Source organism: Mobula birostris, chromosome 7, assembly GCF_030028105.1.
Source record: "Mobula birostris isolate sMobBir1 chromosome 7, sMobBir1.hap1, whole genome shotgun sequence".
Classification (NCBI taxonomy): Eukaryota; Metazoa; Chordata; class Chondrichthyes; order Myliobatiformes; family Myliobatidae; genus Mobula; species Mobula birostris.
The window spans coordinates 137,173,011-137,196,020 of NC_092376.1; positions in this window are offsets into that span (position 1 = coordinate 137,173,011).

The window sequence follows — 23,010 nt, forward strand, 5'->3', positions numbered from 1 at the left end:
AAGATTTTTCAGCAGTTTGCAAGAAAGCAAAGGACCATGGCAAACTCAAGCAACCAACTAGGGTGAAACCAACTGAAAGAAGGTACAAAAAATGTTGCATATCTGTACTAAATAGTGACTCAAGTATTTCAAGTTTAATTATCATTCAACCATACCTGAATATAGTCAAACAAAATAGCATTCCTCCAGGCTCAAGGTGCAAAACATTATCAACAGCAAACAGCACATTGTGCATCGCACAAATAGCACACAGAAAATAAGTGCAGGAACAGGTCATTCAGCCCATTCGAGCCAGCACCACCATTCACTGATCATCCACAATCAGTATCCAGTTCCTGCTTTATCCCGATAACCTTTGATTCTGCTATCTTTAAGAGCTCTATCCATCTTTCTTGAAAGTATCCAGAGACTTGGCCTCCACAGCCTTCTGGGGCAGAGCATTCCATACATCCACCACTCTGGGTGAAAGTCTTTCCTCAACTCCGTTCTAAATGGCCTACCCCTTATTCTTAAACTGTGGCCTCTGGTTCTGGACTCACCCATCAGCAGGAACATGCTTCCTGCCTCCAATGTCCAATCCCTTAATAATCTTGTTTCAATAAGATCCCCTCTCAGCCTTCTAAATTCCAGAGTATACAAGCCCAGTCACTCCAATCTTTTGACATATGACAGTCCCACCATCCCAGGAATTAACCTTGTGAACCTATGCTGCACTCCCTCAATACTAAGAATGTCCTTCCTCAAATTTGGAGACCAAGACTGCACACAGTACTCCAGGTGTGGTCTCACCTGGGCTCTGTACAGCTGCAGAAGGACCTCTTTGCTCTTGTATTCAATTCCCCTTGTTATGAAGGCCAGCATGCCATTAGCTTTCTTCACAGCCTGCTGTACTTGCATGCTTGCTTTCAGTGACTGATGTACAAGAACACCTAGATCTTGTTGTACTTCCCCTTTTCCTAACTTGACTCCATTTAGATAATAATCTGCCTTCTTGTTCTTACCATCAAAGTGGATAAACTCACATTTATCCACATTAAACTGCATCTGCCCACTCACCCAGCCTGTCCAAGTCACCCTGCATTCTCATAACATCCTCCTCACATTTCACACTGCCACCCAGCTTTGTCTCATCAGCAAATTTGCTAATATTACTTTTAATTCCCTCATCTAAATCAACATATATTGTAAACAGCTGCAGTCCCAGCACTGAACCCTGTGGTACCCCACTGGTCACCCCCTGCCATTCTGAAAGGGACCTGTTAATTGCTTCTGTTTTCTGTCAGCCAGCCAATTTTTAATCCATGTCAGTACTCTGCCCCCAATACCATGTGCCCTAATTTTTCCCACTAATCTCCTATGTGGGATTTTATCAAAGGCTTTCTGAAAGTCCAGGTGCACTACATCCACTGGCTCTCCCTTGTCCATTTTCATAGTTACATCCTCAAAAAATTCTAGAAGATTAGTCAAGCACAATTTCCCCTTCATAAATCTATGCTGACTCACACCAATCCTGTTACTGCTATCCAGATGTGTCATTATTTCATCTTTTATAATTGACTCCAGCATCTTTCCCACCAACATCAAACTAACCGGGCTATAATTCCCTGTTTTCTCTCTTCCTCCCTTCTTGGAGGGGGACAACGTTAGCCACTCTCCAATCCACAGGAACTGATCCTGAATCTATATAACATTGGAAAATGATTACCAATGTGTCCATGATTTCTAAAGCCACCTCCTTAAGTACCCTGGGATGCAGACCATCAGGTCCCAGGGACTTAGCCTTCAGACCCAACAGTCTATCCAACACCAGTTCCTGCCTAATATAAATTTCCTTCAGTTCATCCATTACCCTAGGTCCATTGACCACTATTATATCTGGGAGATTGTTTGTCTTCCCTAGTGAAGACAGATCCAAAGTACCTGTTCAACTCATCTGCCATTTCCTTGTTCCCCATAATAAATTCACCCATTTGTCCTCAAGGGCCCAATTTTGGTCTTAACTATTTTTTTCCCCTTTTCACATACTTAAAGACACTTTTACTATTCTCCTTTATATTCTTGGCTAGTTTACCTTCATACCTCATTTTTTCCTCCACATATTGCCTTTTTAGTTACCTTCTGTTGCTCTTTAAAAGTTTCCCAATCGTCCAGCTTCCCACTCATCTTTGCTATGTTATACTTTTATTTTTATACTGTCCATTGCTTCCCTTGTCAGCCATGGCCTCCCCTTAGGATCTTTCTTCCTCTTTGGAATGAACTGATCCTGCACCTTCCACATTATTCCCAGAAATGCTTGCCATTGCTGTTCCACTGTCATCTCTGCTAGGGTATTGTTCCATTGAACTTTGGCCAGCTCCTCCCTCATAGCACCACCATTCCCTTTGTTCACTGTAATACTGACACTTCCAAGTTTCTCTTCTCTCTCTCCAATTGTAGATTAAAACTTAACATATTATGGTCACTACCTCCTAATGGCTTCTTTACCTCAAGGTCTTTGATCAAATCCAGTTCATTGCACATAGTTAAGATTTCAGAAAAACATCCAGTCACTGAGGGGGAAAAAACATAGCCCAAGCCCTTAGTGGCTTTGATGGAAAGTATTCCTGCTTCAGCTTGTTCTACCACTGAGCAAACACTGTCACAAGGGGGTGCTGGGAACAGACCCAAACACAAGACACTGACATACAAGGAACAGGACTTGACTAGAGTAGTGACATGACAGGATTCAGACCAGGTGCAGGGACAAGAGCACAGAGTTGGGCTAGGGAAAGCAGGACCAGGACTAGGAACCATAGACCAGGAGACAAGGCTTGGACTCCAAGCCCAAGACTGGACAAGGACCCAGAACCTGGATCTTACCTCAGGCTCAGAACAGGACATGACAATGGCTTCAGGACAGGACATGGTTGGGGTCTAGAGGCCTGAGTTTGGAGACAGACTGGGGTCTTAGCTCTTGTGGCTTGGGTTCTTGGGTCTTGGGCTTGGCTGCAGGATCCTCAAGGCTGGGGGTTCTTGGAACTCAGACAGGGAACCAAACATCAACATAGAGCTAGGACTTACCCTTCAACAAGCTGGGACTCATCTTTAACACACCACTAACATGAGGCAGGACAGAACATAGACATAGAGCCAGGACTTATCCTAAGACAAGCCAGGGCTCAACTTCTCCACACCAAGGTGGGACAGGTCCACCTGTTAGGTAACAGCAGGACAGCCAGAGGCAAAGACATGTCCCCCCACAGGGCAACAGAAAGACAGCCTGACTTACCCCAGAGGCAAGGACAAGACATGACATGACCCCCCCCACAGGGCAACAGCAAGACAGCCTAACTTACCCCACAGAGGCAAGGACAAGACATGACATAACCCCCCCCCCCCCACAGGGCAACAGCAAGACAGCCTAACTTACCCCAGAGGCAAGGACAAGACAAGACATGACCCCCTGCAGGGCAATAGCAAGACAGCCTAACTTAGCCCATGGAGGCAAGGACAAAGAGAGACAAACACCAAAGAACAACAGATAGTTCTGTCTCTGCTCCAGGGTAACACCAAGTCTCAGTTCAGCCAGTAACCTCAGCTGGCTATAGAAACAGCTGGATCCCTACCTAGCTCAGAGTGGCTAGCAACCACTCAGCTGGCCCAGGAAGCAGCTAAATCCATACTAAAAAGACTACTCTAACAAGGCTCTATGAAGCAGTGGTCCTCCAACCAGACCCAGAGATCATAAATGGTTTCATCAGCAGATTGCTCCAAGGGGGACTGACAAGACAAACCAGCAACCCACACTCAATCCCAAGGCTACTTAGATGGGAATCAGGTGCCAATGATTCACTCAAACAAGAGACGGCTGGAAGACCTGGAGTTCTGAGTCCACGGACCAGACCGTGAACCGGAATGCGGACTTCAGGGACTGGACCATGACAAACACTGGACATCAGTGCTGAGCAAACACTTGAGTGTAACACCATTGGGAAGGGCCAGTCCACAACCCAAGTACGCATTTGCGTCAAATCAAATTAGCAAGGATTGTGCTGGGCAACCTGCAAGTGCCGTGATATTTTTGGCACCAACATGGCCACAAATCATTAATGCTAAACCATACATCTTTGGAATGTGGGAAGAAACTAGCGCAGTCACAGGGAGAATGGACAGACTCCTTACAGACAGCAGCTGAATTAACAGCTTGTCGCTGATTGTTGGCTTGTGCTGTAAATCGAAGCACTCACTGCTATTCTACTGTGCTGCCCATGTTATGTGACATGCGTGACGAACTTGAAAGCGCTCAAGTGAAGATCCATTTGAAGGAGAGTCCTGCACCTTGATTTTTTAAACTAATATTTTCTCTTACAATATACAGAAATGGATGAAGAAGAAATGAAAACAGAAATGAGGTATCATTAGACGAGTGGACTTTTTGTTGATCCACTTCAATATTTCTTCTACTGAAGGCAAATGCTTTTGTTAAGAGATATGTGCCTAGAGATTGAACTGCACCAATTTACATGTCTTAAAGCATTGCTGCATACAAAACTGACAACAGCATGGGTTCTTCTAAAAATAAATTCCTTGTCTATGTGGCATCATGCTTTCTATTAAACATAGCACAGTAGAGCACAGTATCAGCCCTTAACTCCTTGTTGTTGTGCCAACCAAATAAAAATGCTCAATCTAGCGCTCTCCTTTTACTCAGCCCATAATCTTCCATTTTCCTTCCATCTATCAGTCCTTTACAGTAAATGTCCCCGTTGTATCAGCCTCTAACACCAACCCCAGCAGTGCATTTGGGGCACCTATCGTTCTCTGTGTTAAAACCTAGCTCTAACATAACATCTTCCTCCACACACCTTAAAGGATGCACTCTTGGGTTAGTCTCTTCAGCACTTGGGGGATGGGGGGTGGGTAATGGTGCTGGCTGTCCAGTTTATCTATGTCTCTCATAATGTTATACACCCCATCAAGTCACCTCTCATCCTCCGTCACTCTAAAGAGATAGCTTACTCAACCATTCTTTGGAAGACATTTTCTGGAATTGAGACAGCATCCTGGTAAGTCTTCTCTGCACCTTCTTTAAACTTTCCATACGTTTCCAATGTTGAGGTAACCAGAACTGAACATAATACTCCAAGTGTGGTCTAACCAGAGTTTTATAGAGCTGCAACAATATCTTGCAGCTCTTGAACTCAATCTCCCACTAAACTGAAGGTTAACACACCATACTCTTTCTTAACTACCCTATCATCTTGCATGACAACATTGAGGGGTCTATTGATGTGATGGATAATCACTGTCCAGGGCCTGAGACTTTTTTGCCAAGTTCAGCTTTCTAACACAGCAGCTGACTCTTCTAGATGTCAAAGAGTTGTTTATTAGTAAGTTAAGCTTCTAACCATTATTCCTTGCTCAGCCTCTTGTTGTAAACAAGGGTCTGCTGAGTTCCTCCAGCATTTAGTGTGTGTTGCTCAACATTACATCTTTGCATTTATATTCGAGTCCTCTTGAATTGAATGCTGACATTACATTTGCCTTCCTGACTACAGACTCAACCTTTAAATTAACCCGCAGGGAATTCTGCATAAGGACTCTCAAGTCTCTTTGCATCTCAATTTTTTTGTATTTTCTCTCCATTTAGAAGGTAGTCAACCTTTTCATTTCTTCTACCAAAGCTCACGATCATACATTGTATTCCATCTACCATTTCTTTTCCCAGTCTCCGAATCTGTCTGTCCTCTTGTAGCCTCTTTACTTCCTCAAAACTACCTGCCCCTCCAGCTATTTTCATATCGTCTGCAAACTTTGCAACAGAGCCATCAATTCCAACATCCAAATCATTGATATGTAACATGAAAAGAATCAGTCCCAACACAGACCCCTGTGAAACACCACTAGTTAATGGCAGCCAACTAGAAATGGCTCCCTTTATTCCCACTCTTTGCCTCCTGCCAATCTGCCAGTCCTGTATCCATGCTAGAATCTTTGCTATAATGGAGATGGGACCCAGAGCGATAGAGCAGTGAAAAAAGTGCATGGAGTAAAGCCAGATCTAACATAAGAGAGCCTTTGAGGAAAGAGAAGCAGAATAAAGGGTGTAAAGGTAGTAAGGTAGGAGGGCTAACGTGTGTGTACTTCAATGCAAGAAGCATCAGGAACAAAGGTGATGAACTGAGAGCTTGGATACATACATGGAATTATGATGTAGTGGCCATTACGGAGACTTGGCTGGCACCAGGGCAGAAATGGATTCTCAATATTCCTGGATTTTGGTGTTTTAAAAGGGATAGAGAGGGGGAGAAAGGGGAGAGAGGTGGCATTACTGGTCAGAGATATTATTACAGCTACAGAAACAGTGGGTAATGTAGCAGGATCCTCTGTTGTGTCAGCATGGGTGGAAGTCAGGAACAGGAAGGGAGCAGTTACTCTATTGAGAGTATTCTAGAATACTTAAGGATCAAGGATCTGAACGCAAAGATCAGATGGGTCTATTGAGGAATTCTATCAGGGGTGGCCCCCTGGTAGCCAGAGATACCGAGGAGCAGATATGGAGGCAGATTTTGGAAAGGTGCAAAAATTACAGGGTTGTTATCATGGGTGATTTTAACTTCCCTAATATTGATTGGCATCTGATTAGTTCCATAGGTTTAGACAGGGCAGAGTTTGTTAAGTGTGTCCAGGATGGATTTCTGTCACAGTATGTTGACAGGCTGACTAGCGGGAATGCCATACTAGATCTATTATCAGGTCACAGTTCTCTCAGTGGGGGAGAATCTGGGGGATAGTGACCACCGCTCCCTGGCCTTTACCATTAGCAAGGAAAAGGATAGAATCAGAGAGGACAGAAAAATTTTAACTGGGGAAGGGCAAATTATGAGGCTATAAGGCTAGAACTTGTGGATGTGAATTGGGATGATGTTTTTGCAGGGAAATGTACTATAGACATGTGGTCGATATTTAGGGATTTCTTGCAGGATGTTAGGGATAAATTTGTACCGGTGAGGAAGATAAAGAATGGTAGGGTGAAGGAACCGTGGGTGACAAGTGAGGTGGAAAATCTAGTCAGGTAGAAGAAGGCAGCATACATGAGGTTTAGGAAGCAAGGATCAGATGGGTCTATTGAGGAATATAAGGAAGCAAGAAAGGAGCTGAAGAAGGGGCTGAGAAGAGCAAGAAGGGAGCATGAGAAGGTCTTGGCAAGTAGGGTAAAGGAAAGCCCCAAGGCACTCTTCAATTATGTGAAGAACAAAAGGATAACAGGAGTGAAGGTAGGACCAATTAGAAATACAGGTGGGAAGATGTGCCTGGAGGCTGTGGAAGTGAGTGAGGTCCTCAATGAATACTTCTCTTTGGTATTCACCAATGAGAGGGAACTTAATGATGGTGAGGACAATATGAGTGAGGTTGATGTTCTGGAGCATGTTATAAATGGCAGGATACTTGGTAGTGTGGAGGAGCTGAGGGGTCTGGGGGTACATATCCACAGATCCCTGAAAGTTGCCTCACAGGTGGATAGGGTATTTAAGAAAGCTTATGGGGTAACACACATCAAAGTTGCTGGTGAACGCAGCAGGCCAGGCAGCAGCTGTAGGAAGAGGTGCAGTCGACGTTTCAGGCCGAGACCCTTCGTCAGGACTAACTTCCTGATGAAGGGTCTCGGCCTGAAACGTCGACTGCACCTCTTCCTACAGATGCTGCCTGGCCTGCTGCGTTCACCAGCAACTTTGATGTGTGTTGCTTGAACTTCCAGCATCTGCAGAATTCCTGTTGTTTAAGCTTATGGGGTGTTAGCTTTCATAAATTGAGAGGTAGAGTTTAAGAGTTGCGAGGTAATAATGCAGCTCTATAAAACTCTGGTTAGGCCACACTTGGAGTACTGTGTCCAGTTCTGGTCTCCTCACTATAGGAAGGATGTGGAAGCATTGGAAAGGGTACAGAGGAAATTTACCAGGATGCTGCCTGGTTTAGAGTGTATGGATTATGATCAGCGATTAAGGGAGCTAGGGCTTTACTCTTTGGAGAGAAGGAGGATGAGAGGAGACATGATAGAGGTATACAAGATATTAAGAGGAATAGATAGAGTTGATAGCCAGCGCCTCTTCCCCAGGGCACCACTGCTCAATACAAGAGGACATGGCTTTAAGGTAAGGAGTGGGAAGTTCAAGGGGGATATTAGAGGAAGGTTTTTTACTCAGAGAGTGGTTGGTGCGTGAAATGCACTGCCTGAGTCAGTGGTGGAGGCAGATACACTAGTGAAATTTAAGAGACTACTAGACATGTATATGGAGGAATTTAAGGTGGGGGGTTATATGGGAGGCAGGGTTTGAGGGTCAGCACAACATTGTGGGCCGAAGGGCCTGCACTGTGCTGTACTATTCTATGTTCTATGTTCTATAATACCATGGGCTCGTAGCTTGTTAAGCAACCTCATGTGTGGCACCTTGTCAAAGGCCTTCTGAAAAACCAAGCACACAAAATTAAACAATTCTCCTTTGTCTATCCTTGTTATTTTTTCAAAGAATTCCAACAGATTTGTTTGGCAAGATTTTCCCTTGAGGAAATTGTGCTGACTATGGCCCATTTTATCATGTGACCAAAGCCACATCCTCAACAATCGACTCCAACATCTTCCCAACTACTAAGGCCAGATTAACTGGGCTATAATTTCCCTTCCTCTACCTCTCTCCCTTCTTGAAGAGTGGAGTGACACTTGATTTTCCAGTCTTCTGGAACCATTCCCGAATCTAGTGATTCTTGAAAGATCATTTCTACTGCCTCCACAATCTCTTCAGCCAACTCTTTCAGAACCTAGAGGTGTACACCATCTGGTCAAGGTGACTTATCTACCTTCAGACCTTTCAGTTTCCCAAGAACCTTCTCCCAAGTAATGGTAACGTCACATGCTTCATGACCTCTGACACTTGGAACTTCCACCAACCTGCTAATGTCTTCCACAGTGAAGACTGATGCAAAATACTTAATTCAGTTCATCTGCCATTTCCTTCTCCCCCATTACTCAATTTCCAGCATTGTTTTCCAACCGTCTGATATTCACTCTTGGTTCTCTTATACACTTTATGTACCTGAAGAAGCTCTTGGTATCCCCTTTAATATTATTGGCTCGCTTACTTTCAGATTCCATCTTTACCTTCTGGCATTAGCTAGGTGAGACCAGGTGAGGAGGAAGGTCCTGATGATGGGTCTCAGCCCAAAACATTAACTGTTTATTCCTCTCCATAGATGCTGCCTGACCTGCTGAGTTCCTCTAGCATTTCGAGTATACTACTCTGGATTCCCAACATTTGTAAAATCTCTTGTGTTTAAAGTTCTCACTATCTTCTTAGGTATGGTAACTGCGCTTTGCATTTTTGCTAATATTATTCTCATGCTCAGCAGCAGATGTCAAAGAGATGTTAAAGTTTTCATGCAGGAAACAACAAGCGATGGAAAGGAGCTTTTAGATCTGTTCTGTTCTCTTTAATCAAATGCAATCTCCTTGATTTTCTGTTGTCCTTCAAAATGATCCAACTTCAGCTTTAGCATTTTGTCAGCTGCATTAATCTTCACATACCATTAGGAACATATCATTTTCTGATGATTTATCTATGGTATTTTATATCAATTAAATTTAATGCTCAGCAGATTTATGTTTGCCATTTGTACAAAGGTATTGGGAGCTTTTTGCTTGTCTACCATCATTTGTTCCCTTCTCGCTGACAGCTTGTCCCAGAAACAGCAGCTCCTTGTCATCATCTGACAGGAAGAAATCTACCTCTCAAATTCCACTGTAATCAGTCTATGTTGTTATAGAATGGCATTCTTCCTACAAGTCAGTCTTTATTGCAGTTATTCATGAATGATAGATTCATACAAGGGTTATTCACAATCTGGTTGCCATAAGGTAATTCCTGTAAAATTCCCTCACATGGTGGAACCTGAGAAACATTACTTCCAAGTAAGCTAGAAGCCTGACATCTACGCCTGCAGCACATCAAGCTAATATCTATGCACTCTTTCTGAGATAAGGTGGATGCTCATTGCTGATCATTGAGCAGCTGCTTCCTAAATGTAGGCTGATGTTGTATCATTGAGAAACCTGGTAGTTTTTTCTTCAACTGGTCATTGTGTCACCATGTTTTCAGCATCCAAAATTAAAAGATTACCTTGTGACAAAGGCATGGTGAGAGAAATCGAGTGTAGTTTGTCATGCATTGTGCAGGAAAGATGGAAGTAAGAACAAGGAAAGATCCTGAGGTACAAGAGCATTTCACAAAGAAGCGCCTCCAACAGTTGTATCTTACTCACTATCCTTGAGGCTCAGGGTACCGTTTTCAAAGTAGAGAAGAATTTCAGCATCCACCAGCATCCCCCTCTCACTGTCCCGGCAGAACTTTCTGCTGCTAAGAAAGCTGAGAGCTATTTCTCTCTTGAGTTGAGAATTAGAATCAGGTTTACTATTACTGAAAAATAGAGTCATAGAGCAGTACAGCACAGAAACAGGCCTATCAGCTCATCTAGTTGTCATGGTCCGGTCTGTGAAGTCCGCATTCCGGTTCACAGTCCGGTCCATGAACTTAGGACTCCGGGTCTTCCAGCTGTCCCTTGTTTGACTAAATCAAAGGCGCCTGATTCCCATCTTTGGACTTGCAATATAAGTAGCCTTGGGATTGAGTGTGGGTTGCTGGTTTGTCTTGTCAGTCCCCCTTGGAGTAACCTGCTGATGGAAGGCTAGTGAAATCATTTGTGATCTTTAGGCCTGGCTGGAGGACTACTGCTTCATGGAGCCTTGTTTCCACTTGTTGGAGTAGTCTTTGTAGTATGGATTCAGTTGTTTCCTAGGCCAGCTGAGTGGCTACCAGCCACTTTGAGCTAGGTAGGGATCTGGCTGTTTCTGTAGATAGCTGAGGTTGCTGGCTGAACTGAGACTTGGAGGTACCCTGAAGCAGAGATGGAACTATCTGTTGCAACACACATCAAAGTTGCTGGTGAACGCAGCATCTCTAGGAAGAGGTACAGTTGATATTTCAGGCTGAGACCCTTTGTCAGGACTAACTGAAGGAAGAGCTAGTAAGAGATTTGAAAGGGGGAGGGGGAGAGCCAAAATGATAGGAGAAGACAGGAGGGGGAGGGATAGAGCCAAGAGCTGGACAGGTGATTTGGCAAAAGGGATACAAGAGGATCATAGGACGGGAGGTCTGGGAAGAAAGATGGGGGGGGGGGAACCCAGAGGATGGGCAAGGGGTATATTCAGAGGGAGAAAAAGGAGAGTGATTTGTCCCTCTGAATATACCCCTTGCCCATCCTCTAGGTTCCCCCCTCCCTTGTCTGTCTTCCTGGACCTCCTGTCCCATGATCCTCTTGTATCCCTTTTGCCAATCACCTGTCCAGCTCTTGGCTCCATCCCTCCCCCTCCTGTCTTCTCCTATCATTTTGGATCTCCCCCTCTCCCTCCAACTTTCAAATCTCCTACTAGCTCTTCCTTCAGTTAGTCCTGATGAAGTGTCTCAGCCTGAAATGTTGACTGTACCTCTTCCTAGAGATGCTGCCTGGCCTGCTGTGTTCACCAGCAACTTTGATGTGTGTTTTTTGAATTTCCAGCATCTGCAGAATTCCTGTTGTTTGGAACTGTCTGTTCTTTGGTGTTTGTCTCTTCTTGTCCTTGCCTCTCTGAGGTAAGTTTGGCTGTTCTGCTGTTACCTGATGGAGAGATGTGTCCCACCTTGGTGTGGAGATAAAATGGAGTCCTAGCTGGTCTTAGGATAAGTCCTGGCTCTGCCTATGTTCTGTCCTGTCTCATCTCAGTGTTATGTTAAAGATGAGTCCCAGCTAGTTGAAGGATAAGTCCCAGCTCTATGTTGATGTTCAGTCCCTAGTCTCTCTCAGCTCCAAGAGCCCAAGCTGCGACGAACCCGCAGCCGGGCTCCAAAAGCCCAAGCCGCGACCCAGTTTCTGGGTCCTTGTCCAGTCTTGGGCTCAGAGTCCAAGTCTTGTCTCCTAGTCCATGGTGTCTAGTCCTGGTCCCACTTTCCCTAGCCCAAGTCTGCATTCTTGGCCCTGCTCCTGGTTTGAATCCTGTCATGTCCCTACTCTAATCAAGTTCTGTTCTTTGTACTTCAGTGTCTGTGTCTTGCATTTGGGTCTGTTCCCAGCACCCCATCTGACACTAATATGTGCCAAAGCCATTTAAACTGTCTACTACTATCAATCTGCACTGGAACCACAGCCCTACTATCCATGTACCTATCTAAACTTCTGGTAAACATTGAAATTGAGCTTGCATAGACCACTTGTGCTGATGGCTCATTCCCCACTCTCCCAACCCTCTGGGTAAAGAAGTTTCCCCTCATGTTCCCCTTAAATTTCTCACATTTCACCCTTAACCCATGACCTCTAGTTGTAATCCCACCCAACATTAGTGGAAAAAACTTGCTTGCATTTGCCCTATCTCTACTCCTCAATTTTGTATAGCTCTATCAAATCTCCTCTGTCTTCATTTCTGATGCCATCAAAAGTGGTCGCTCCAATCTAGAATCTCGATCTGCAGACTAGCCCTTTCTTTTTGCATATTTACTTTGAAACTAGTGGTATTGTGATCACTGGATGCAAACTGTTCCGGTACACAAACTTCTGTTACCTGCCCTGTCTCATTCCCTAACAGCAGATCCAATATCATATGCTCTTTCAGTGGGACTTCTGCATACTGATGAAGGAAACTTTCCTGAACTAATTTGACAAACATTCTCATCTAGTCCTTTATAGTATGGGAGTCCCAGGCAATATGTAGAAAGTTAAAATCATTTACTATAACAACCTTGCGTTCCTTGCAACAGTCTGCAATCTGGTTACAAATTTGTTCCTCTAAATCCCTAAGATGGTGGAGGTCTGCAGTGCAGCCCCATTAATGTGATCATACCTTTCTTATTTCTCAACTCTATTCGTAATGTCTCACCAGTTGAGTTCTCCACTCTTTTGATATTTTCCTGGACTAGTAAGCCCACCCCTCTCCCTTTAATCCCTTCCACTGTGACACATTTAAAATAATGAAACCCCAGAATACTGAGCTGCTGGTCCTGCCCCTCCTGCAACCAATCTCACTAATGGCTACAATGTCATCATTCCAGGTGTTGATCCATGTCCTGAGCTCATCCACCTTTCCTATGATACTACTTGCATTGAACTATATGCAGCATGCATATGGTTGCACCATGCTCAACCTTTTGATTCCTGAATTTATGGTTTTATGAACATCTGCCTCCACAATCTGTCCCCTAACTGTTCTAATACTCTGGTTGTCATCCCTCTGCAACTTTAGTGTAAACTTTACTGAGCAGCTTTAACAAACCCTCCTGCTAGGATATTAGCTCCCTCAATTTCAAATGCAGGTCCTATACAGGTCCCTCCTTCCCTAATGTTGCAGAAATCTTATGCCATCCCTCCTACACCAACTCCTTAGCCACGTACTAAACTGTATAATCTTCCTAGTTCTGACCCCACAAGCATGTGGCACAGGTAGCAATCCTGAGATCACAACTCTGGAGATTCTGCCCTTTAAATTAGAACCAAACTCCCTATGCAAAACCTTATCACTCATCCTACCCATGTCATTGACTGCAACGTTTGGCTGTTCACCTTCCATTTTATGAATGCTGAGGACTCAATCCAAGGTGTCCTGGATTCTGGCACCCTGGAGGCAACTTGGAATATTGTTCTCAGCCACAAACCTTCAGTCCATTCCCCTAACTAAAGAATCCCCTCTTACTACAACATGCCTCTCCTCTCTCCTTCCCTTCTGTGTCACAGAGTTACTTAGTACCAGAGACCTGACCACTGCGACTTTCCTCTGTTCATTCATCTTCCACAACAGTATCCAAAGTGATATACCTGTTGTTGAGGGGATGGCCAAAGGGGTACTCTGCACTGGCTCCTTAACCCCTTTCCCCTTCCTGACTGTCACCCAGTTTCCTGTATCCTGCACCTTGGGTGTAACTACCTCTCTCTGTCCTGTCTATTACCCCATCAACCTCCCAAGTGATCCAGAGTTCATCCAGTTCCAGTTCCAGCTCCAACTCATGAACACAGATTGCTAGAAGCTGCAGCTGGATGCACTTCTCACAGTTCCAGTTATCAGGGACACTGGCTGTCTCCCTGCCTTCCCACATCCTGCAAGAGGAGCATTCCATGATCCTGCCTGGCATCTCTACTGTCCTAGCTGAGCAAATATAAAGAAAAGGGAAAAAAACTTTACCTAAAACTTTTTTTATGGCTTTCTATGGTGGAAGCTGCTTCTTGCTTAAGCCTCGTCATTCCTCTAACTCTGTCTACTGCAACAAAGCCTGCGGCGACAATGGCCACTGTTTGCCCCTGCTTTCCTTTAATATGCTCTTGCTAATAATCCTAAATGTCAACTGGCTGCTGGCCAGAACTCAATTATGCTGCTGCGATCTGACTCTGCTTTTCTCTACTTGGTCTGTGTACCTGTTTGGAATCCCCTCCTCTCAGACTTCTGATGTCTGGATTGGACACTGGTCAGAGCTCAATATGTCATGAACTTTGTTATTTTATGGCAGCAGTTCAGTGCAAGGCATTTTAAAAAAAACTACAAAATAACAATAAAAAGTAGCAGATAAATAGTATAGCAAGGTAATGTTCATAGGTTCATGGACAGTTTTGAAATCTGGCAGTGGGGAAGAAACTTCCAAAAACATTGAATATGGGTTGTCAGGCTCCTGTACCCCTTCCATGATAGTAGCAATGCAAAAAGGACATGTTCTGGATGTTGAGGGTCTTGAAAGATGAATGCCACCTTCTTGAGGTACTCCCTTCTGAAAATGTCCTTGATGGGACGTTTTGTCTCCATGATGCAGCTGGCTGAATCTGAAACTCTCTGGGTAAGACAAGAAATAACAAATGATAGGACCTCCGTCCCCAAGGCTGGCATGTGATGACCCATGGAGCCCTGGGGAACTTAAGATGGGGCTGGTAAACTTGACACAGACCTGATGCGCTCAAGACATGGATGGTAAGTGCAGGAATATTACATATAACTTGGAAACATAGCATATGTCTCTGTAATATGGGATCTAACTTGGAAACATGGAATAGTCTTTGGAAACCTGGAGTAGTCCTCGGAAACTTTCAGAACCAGCCATGGGAAACCCAGGAAACCTAGATAATCTTGAATGTAGACTGGAGAAAACTGGAATGTGGACTCAGAATGTGGACTCGAGAAACTCAGAAGCTAGCCTTGGGAAGTTCAGAATGTAGCCTTGTGCAAACATGAGAATGAAAGGCACGCTCGTCTCCATCCAACTGATATCCAAGCCACTGTTGAAGCGCCGCTGGGTCCATTTATAGCGGGGGTCTACTGTCATAGTGTGTGCTGACAAATGATTGAACCCAGTTGTGGAAGAATGACAGACTCCCGTGTAGAGCCTGAAACTAAAGATTATTCATAGATTCAAGATTCAAAAAACTTTATTGTCATTCTAACTATACATTGGTTCTGCAAGGCAGAATGAGACAGTGTTTCTCGGGCAGTGCAATCATAACATAACAAATGCAACACTAATAAACATAACAATAAATAGTAAAACACAACAGCCACATGTCAGTTAAAATCAGTTATAAGTGTCCAGTGCAAGTTAAAAGTGTCCAAAGCAGAGTCCGGTAGAGCAGCTATTTAGCAGTCTGACTGCCTGTGGGAGGAAGCTGTTTAGTAGCCTTGTGGTTTTAGTTTTGATGCTCCTGTAATGTTTGCCTGATGGCAGAAGAACAACCAGTTCATGGAGAGGGTGTGAGGGGTCTTTAATGATGTACCATATCTTCTGGAGGCATCGACTCTGAAAGAGGTCTTGGACAGAAGGTAGGGAGACCCCAATAACCTCTGCTCCCCTAACCACCACCTGCAAGGTTTTTTTGTCGACAGCACTGCAGCTGGAGTACCAGGTTGTGATGCAAAAGGTCAGCACACTCTCAACCACGCCTCTACAGTATGTAGTTAAGATGTTAGTGGGGAGAGATGCTTGTTCAAGCTTCCTCAAAGTGCAATCTCTGCTGGGCCCATTTCACAATCCCAGTGGTGTTCCTGGACCAGGTGAGATTGTCCGAGATCTGCACCTCAAGGAACTTGATGTTTTCCACTCTCTGCACTGTGGAGCCGCTGATGCTGAGGGGTGTGTGCTCAGGCTGAGACTGTCTGAAATCGACAAAATTCCAGCAGAAAATCGGTGGCTCGACCAAGCAACACTGAGATGAATCATTCTTGAAACGCAAGGACCCAGCAATGAGTGCTAATTGGGAGTCTGCTTTAAATAATCACAGAATGCAGAAAATCCTTGGCAATCAAAGTAAACTTGACAAGATTAAACAGAAAACATGAGTTTAATGACTCCAGATAAGACAACAATTACAGGTGTACAGGGCTCATGGCAACTGGAGATTGAAAAGAAGATGTAGGTTTCAAAAGAGGTAGAGATGCAATTAGAATGGGGGAAAATATTTTTATCTATGCCTTATAGGAAATTGCTGGCCATATTTCAGAATATTGTTATGAATAATGGAGGAAAAAACAAAAGCATAGCATTGTAGGTAGGGACAGAAGCCAACTCAAACACTCAAGCTGCTCCAGTGCTCTGCATAACCATGGATGAATGTTCACTTCAGCTCTTTTTCTCATCTTCTCACTAAATTCTTGATTTCTTTATCTGCTTCTTTCTTGAATACAGTTAATGATTTTGCCACTACTGCCCTCTGTGGTAAAGTGTTCCACATGTTAATTATTTTTCATGCCAGACAGCATTTATGAAAATGAAAAAGTCGACGTTTTGAGCTGAGACCCTTCACCAGTGAAATATCACCTCACCTGGAAAGACTTTGGGGCCCTGAATGGTGGTGACGGAAGAGGTGTAGGGGCAAATGTGGTATTTGTCCCCCTGCTTCACCATTCCCCATCCCCTTTTTCCTCTCACCTTATCTCCTTGCCTGCCTTCACTGCCTTCTGGTATTCCTCTCTCCTTTTTCTTCCATGGTCTTTTGCCCTCTCTTACTAGATTCCTCCTTCTCCAACCCTGCATCTTTCACCAATCAACTCCCAAGTTCTTTACTTCACCCCTCCCTTCCAGTTTCACCTATCACCTTCTGTTTCTCCCTCACCTCCCCCCACCTTTAAACTCTACTCCTCAACTTTTTTTTCTCCTGTCCTGATGAAGGATCTTGACCCAAATCATCGACTGTGCTCTTTTCCATAGATGCTGCCTGGCCTGCTGAGTTCCTTCAGCACTTGTGTGTGTTGCTGAGATACTGTAACGTCAGTTATCCACCCCAAACCAATTTGCCATACTTCTGTCCACTCTCACATCTTGCTTTAATCAAATAATAAATTCCACATAATACAATGAAGCTATGTAAATTTAAGTTTGTCAATTCACTTAATATTTAAGTTTGTGTTAATTTACTGTATGTTTGCCATGTACAGTGCTGCTTCTGCAAACAGCTAATTTTCATGGTATTTATACACCGAGTATGTGTGCCTATAACATTAAACTTGAAATTTGCGTCTTCCCCACAGCTCAAACTCCACTACAGGAAACAGGAATTTGCATTTAGTTCTTTCATCCATAATCCTGATATACATTGAGTGACTAGAACCCAAGGGCTGGTTCCATTCAGCATCCACCAGTCATTACCTGTCAGCTGGAAAATGATCAGTTCTTGCACTCTGGTTCCTGGCTGTCAAATAAATCACAGTCCAGGCCTGTATATTATCCTCAATCTGACATATTTATTTTGCTGGTTAACCTTGTACAGTATGTGGGACATTGTCAAAAGCCACCTGAAAGTCCAAACACGTCCAATCCATTTGTTTTCAGTATTTATTTCACTAGTTGTATCTCCAGAAAAATGACATTTGTAAACCCATAATAAATTTGTTTAATCCTTTAATAATTTCCAACCGGTTACTTAATCCTCTATACTGTAATAGATTCCAACAATGTCACTGCACTTTGGGTTTACAGGTCTGGAATTCTGTTTTTCTCTTCCCTTTTCAAATAGACTGGTTACATTTGTTATCTTTGAGTCTGCAGAGTGCAGGGACAACTTGCAAGGATGTTGCTGATACTTTTGGACCTGAGTTATAGTATAGTGAAAGGTTGAATAGGTTGGGACATTAATCTCTGGGGTGCAGGAGAATGAGGGGATACTTTATAGAAATACAGTACCATAAGATAATGAGGGGCATAGACAAGGTGAATGCTTGCAGGTGTTTTCCCCTCAGAATGGGTGAGATTAGAACTGAAGATCATAGATTTACATAAATTGAAGCATTAAAGGGGAATCTGAGATGAAAGTTCTTCACTCAGACAATGTTGTGAGTGTGGAACGAGCTGCCACTGGAAGCAGTTGTAGTGTAGGCTAAAGTAATTGGGTGAAATGTACATAATTCACAACCACTGGCATGGAGTGGGGTTTCGCTTAGGAGACTGGTCCGATGTGATGACATTCTTATGTAAGGATTTTGAAGGTGCTTTAGGGTTTAGGTTTTGGAGCTCAATGAAATGGGTTATGGGTTTCATTAAACATAAAACATCTCACTTTACTTTCTTTGCGAAAACCTTCATTGCTGACCCTGATGCACTAGGACGATTCCAGAGTTATGGAACATATAGGCCAACAGTTCTTTAAAACTGCTGGAGTTTTGGGAGCAAAATTCTTGTAAAAACTGATGCCAGGTCGCTCTGCAAAAAAAATCACCACTGATAACACCAACTTCTACTACTTGGTAGTGTTGCTTAGAAACTCCACGACTGCGAGAGTGGTGAGTCTGCCTGAACATGATAAATACGGATCACTGAAAACTCGCCTTTCACAGACTTTTAGACTATTGGAGTCTGAGTGTGCCAAACAGTTGCTCTCCTTGCATGGCCTTGGTGATGTTAGGCCTTCGTATCTAAAGGACTAATATTACTGTGACTTGGACACCGCTATAGATTGAACAACCATGTTTATTCAACAGACTTCCATTTTACTTCTCTACGTCCTGATATCATATGCACTCTGACCTTACGAATACTCATGCAATACATTACATCCCCCTTCTCAAGATTTTTTTCTTTTTTACTACACTGTGAATTACCAAAACAATGCCTCTAGGTATGCCCTTATGTAACAACCATGACATAAACTAAAAAAAACTTGTACTGTATTTGGCATTGTATCTTACAATACTAACAGCAGTGTATTTTCTTTTACTAACATAGATTAATAAACCTTTTATTTCACACCTTGGAAATTATGACGTGTGACTTTGCCTCAAGCTGTGTGAGACTGTCTAGTCCCTGTATCTATCTGGAAGTTTGACTTGTCTCCCAGACCGTATGTGATACAACTGTGACTGTGCTGGTCCTTCATCCGTGTCAGTCTCTCGAGTGACCTCTGTCTTTGTGGTCTGCATCACTCTTGGTGTCGTTTGTTTCCATGTCTGTATCTGCGGAAATGTCTTGTGCATCTGTACGTGGAAACTCCCTCTCGCCTGTCTTCAGCAGATACTTCCTGTTCCTCCTGTAGACTCTTCTATCCAGTGTGTGAACTATGAAGGATCTTGGTTGCTGATGTCTGTTCACACCACAGCTGGTTGCCAAGTGTCTCCTCTCTGTATTCTGACATTTTCACCTGTATGCAGATCTGGCAACTGTCTTGTATGTCTGTCATAGTAGCTCTTTTGCTTTATTTGCTTGTACTTTTGCTTGTCATGTACTTGAGCATTACCTTCAGGAGTCAGTAGAGTTGTGGATGTTGGTAGTTTGGACTTCAGACAATGTCCCATCAACACCTATGCAGGAGAGAACCCCACACCCTCAATTGGTGTGTTGCTCTACTTGAATACTGCAATGTAAGGGTCACCATTGCTGCTATGTGCAGCCTTGAGCATGTTCTTGACAGTTTGTACAGTTCTCTCTGCTTGTCCATTAGACTGAGTGTGCCCTGGATTGGAAGTAACATGTTGAAATTCCCAGTTTCTGAGAACCCTCTGAACTCACTATTGGCATATTGTGGACCACTGTCACTAACGACAATATCTGGAATACCATGTCTTGCGAATGTCAACTTCATTGCGGTAATGACACCTCAACTGGACGTGTCACTTAACTTGGTGATCTCTGGATATTTTGAATAGTAGTCCACACAAAGCAGATATTCTGCACCATTGTAGTGAAAGAGATCTGTGCCAATCTTATCCCATGGTCTTCCTGGTAGTGGTAGCTGTACCATAACTCTGACCTTTTCATCATCTGGTTTTAGGTCATGTACTCAGTGCTGATGGGCTATGTATTTGATCTCTAGTTCTGATCTTTTACATTTACTTCTGTTCAGTTTTAGTTTGTACTCACGTGCTCTCTCCAGGAGCTTCCTCAGTCTCTGATCATGTTCTTCAATTGTGCCACCCCATATCAGCAAATCATCAATGATATTGACCACCCCGTCCAGGCCTTCAATCATTTGTGTCACGGATCTCTGGAATACCTCTGATGCAAAAGAAATCCCAAAGGGAAGATGCAAGAAATGATACCTCCCTATGGGTGTGTTGAAAGTGTATGATTTGGAACTTTCTTCATCCAGCTTGATCTGCCAGAAACCTTGATTTGCATCTAATACTGAAAAGTATTTCACATTAGGCATGCGGGAGACAAACTCTTCAACTGTGAGCAGCGGATAGTGCTCTCTTTTGATGGCTTGGTTGAGATCTTGTGGATCCATGCAAATCCTTGTTTTTTTTCTGTGACCACTCACCATACTATTCACCCAGTCGGTCGGTTCTTTGTCTTGTTATGACTCCCATCTGTTCCATTCTGTGTAGCTCCTCCACTACTTGATCCCTGAGAGCTACTGGAATCTTTCTCAGGGCATGCATGATTGGTGCAATAGTTGGATCAATCTGGATATGGTGTTTCCCTGGTAAACATCCTAATCCAGAAAACAAGTCATCAAAGTCTTTGAGAATGTCATTTTCTTTTTCAACACCATAGATTCGCTTCACCAAGCCTAGCTTTGTGCATGTTGCTTTGTTCAGTATTGCTGGAACATGTTGCTGTACTATTTCAAACTCGATCTTGTATCGTTGACCTTTGTACACAGGTGAGTGCTTTTTTGCCCAGTGGCGCTGTCTTGTGGCTGAATTATGCAACAAGCTTGCAGGTGGATTTTCTTAGTCTTCCTCTGATGTCCAGTGAGTTGAATGTTTCTGCTGACATTACATTGCCCTTTGCCCCAGTGTCAAGCTTAAATGTCACATTCCTCCTGTTTATTATCAGATCTTGAGTCCAATCATTTTCATCCTCCATCTCTGCATTGTCAATATTCTTGTTGCAAACCTCCTGTTCCACTTCAACTGTGCCCGTGAACATGTCACTGTTGCCCTCACTCTGTTCCACAGCATGCATTCTCCTTGCATGCTCCTTCGACTTGCACATCTTTGCAAAGTGATTTCTTTTCTGGCATAACTTGCATGTCTGACCAAAGGCTGGACATTTTCTGTATCCATGTTTATAACCACATCTTTTGCTGTTAACTTCCTTTTGATCATCCTGTTGAGCTGGCTTTGTCCTACTCTTGTCAGTTTTCAGTTTTTATTTTGTGCTCTTCAATCTCCTCATTGAGCATTCTAACCTGACTTGACGTGATCTTGCTGGCACGGCAAACATCAATCGCCTTTTCTAATATAAGGTCCTCCTCTCTCAATAGCCTGCCTCTCATGCCACATACAGCCCTGTCACTTATTAAAGAGTCTTACAGTTGTCCGAACTCAGTTTTTTGCCTTGTTCTTCAAATCTGTTACGTAGGTATCTATGGTCTCTATTGGTCCTTGAGGCCTCGTGGAAAAACTTGTGTCGGATGTACAGTAGGTTTTTTCTCAGTTCGCAGTAATCTTGAAACTTTTTACAACACTTCAATTTTATCTTGCTCATCATCTTGGAAGACAAACGTGTTACAAACCTTTATTGCCTCTTCTCCTGCCACATGCAGAAATGTAGCACATTGCACTTTCTCCGTCTTTTCAGCTACACTGTTAACGGTGCAAAACAGCTCAAACTTCTGGATCCATATTTTCCAGTTCTCAGCAAGATTACCTTGTAGGCTTAAACTTGACCGTGGCTGTAACTGTGACATCTTTTGTGTCTTCTCTTTTTTTTGCGATTACTTCTAACACCATGTAATATTGATGTGACTCGGTCACCGCTGTAGATTGAACAAACGTTTATTCAACAGACTTCCATTTTATTTCTCTACGTCCTGATGTCATACGCACTCTGACTTTATGAAAACTCTCTCAGTACATTACAAGGACCACATGCTATCTCTCCTGGTAAGCCACCATCCTTGTTTTATTTTTAAAGAACTCTTTATGCAGCAAATGCCTGATCCAGTTCGCAGAGCCCTTGCTAACGCAGCTGTGAATGACTACAAAGAACTTGCTAAAATGGCTGATAGTCTGCACTCAGCTGGGCAGTCATAAATCATTCCTCCTCCTTTCTCTACCTCATTAAGCCCGGTCAGCAAGGCCACCAACGTAAGGACACCCACAGATGCGAAACAGATGAACCCGGCCTGTGCTTTTACCATGCTCATTTTGGTAGGAATGCTAGGAAGTGCCAACTGCCTTGAAACTTTGACACTTCCATCGCATCAGGATGTCAGGTTTGTGAACACCGTTGGTTCCAGCTGCCACGGTTGCCTACTGTTCATTACAGACGCCCTTTGAGGGTGATGCATCTTATGTGACATGTGCTCAAGTGAGTGTGCTAGGGCACCACCTATTGATGAGAAGACCAAGAGCAACAGAACCTTGATGGAGGCCGCCAGTGGCTGGAGGATCCAGACTCATGGGATATGATGGGTGACTGTTTGCTTCAGTGAGTGACATTGCACATGAGACTTCATCTTGGCTAAAGTGGCTAGACCTCCCTCTTGGTGCAGATTTTCTGTGTGCCTAAGAATGTTGGTCGATCTTCAGAACAGCCAGCCTGT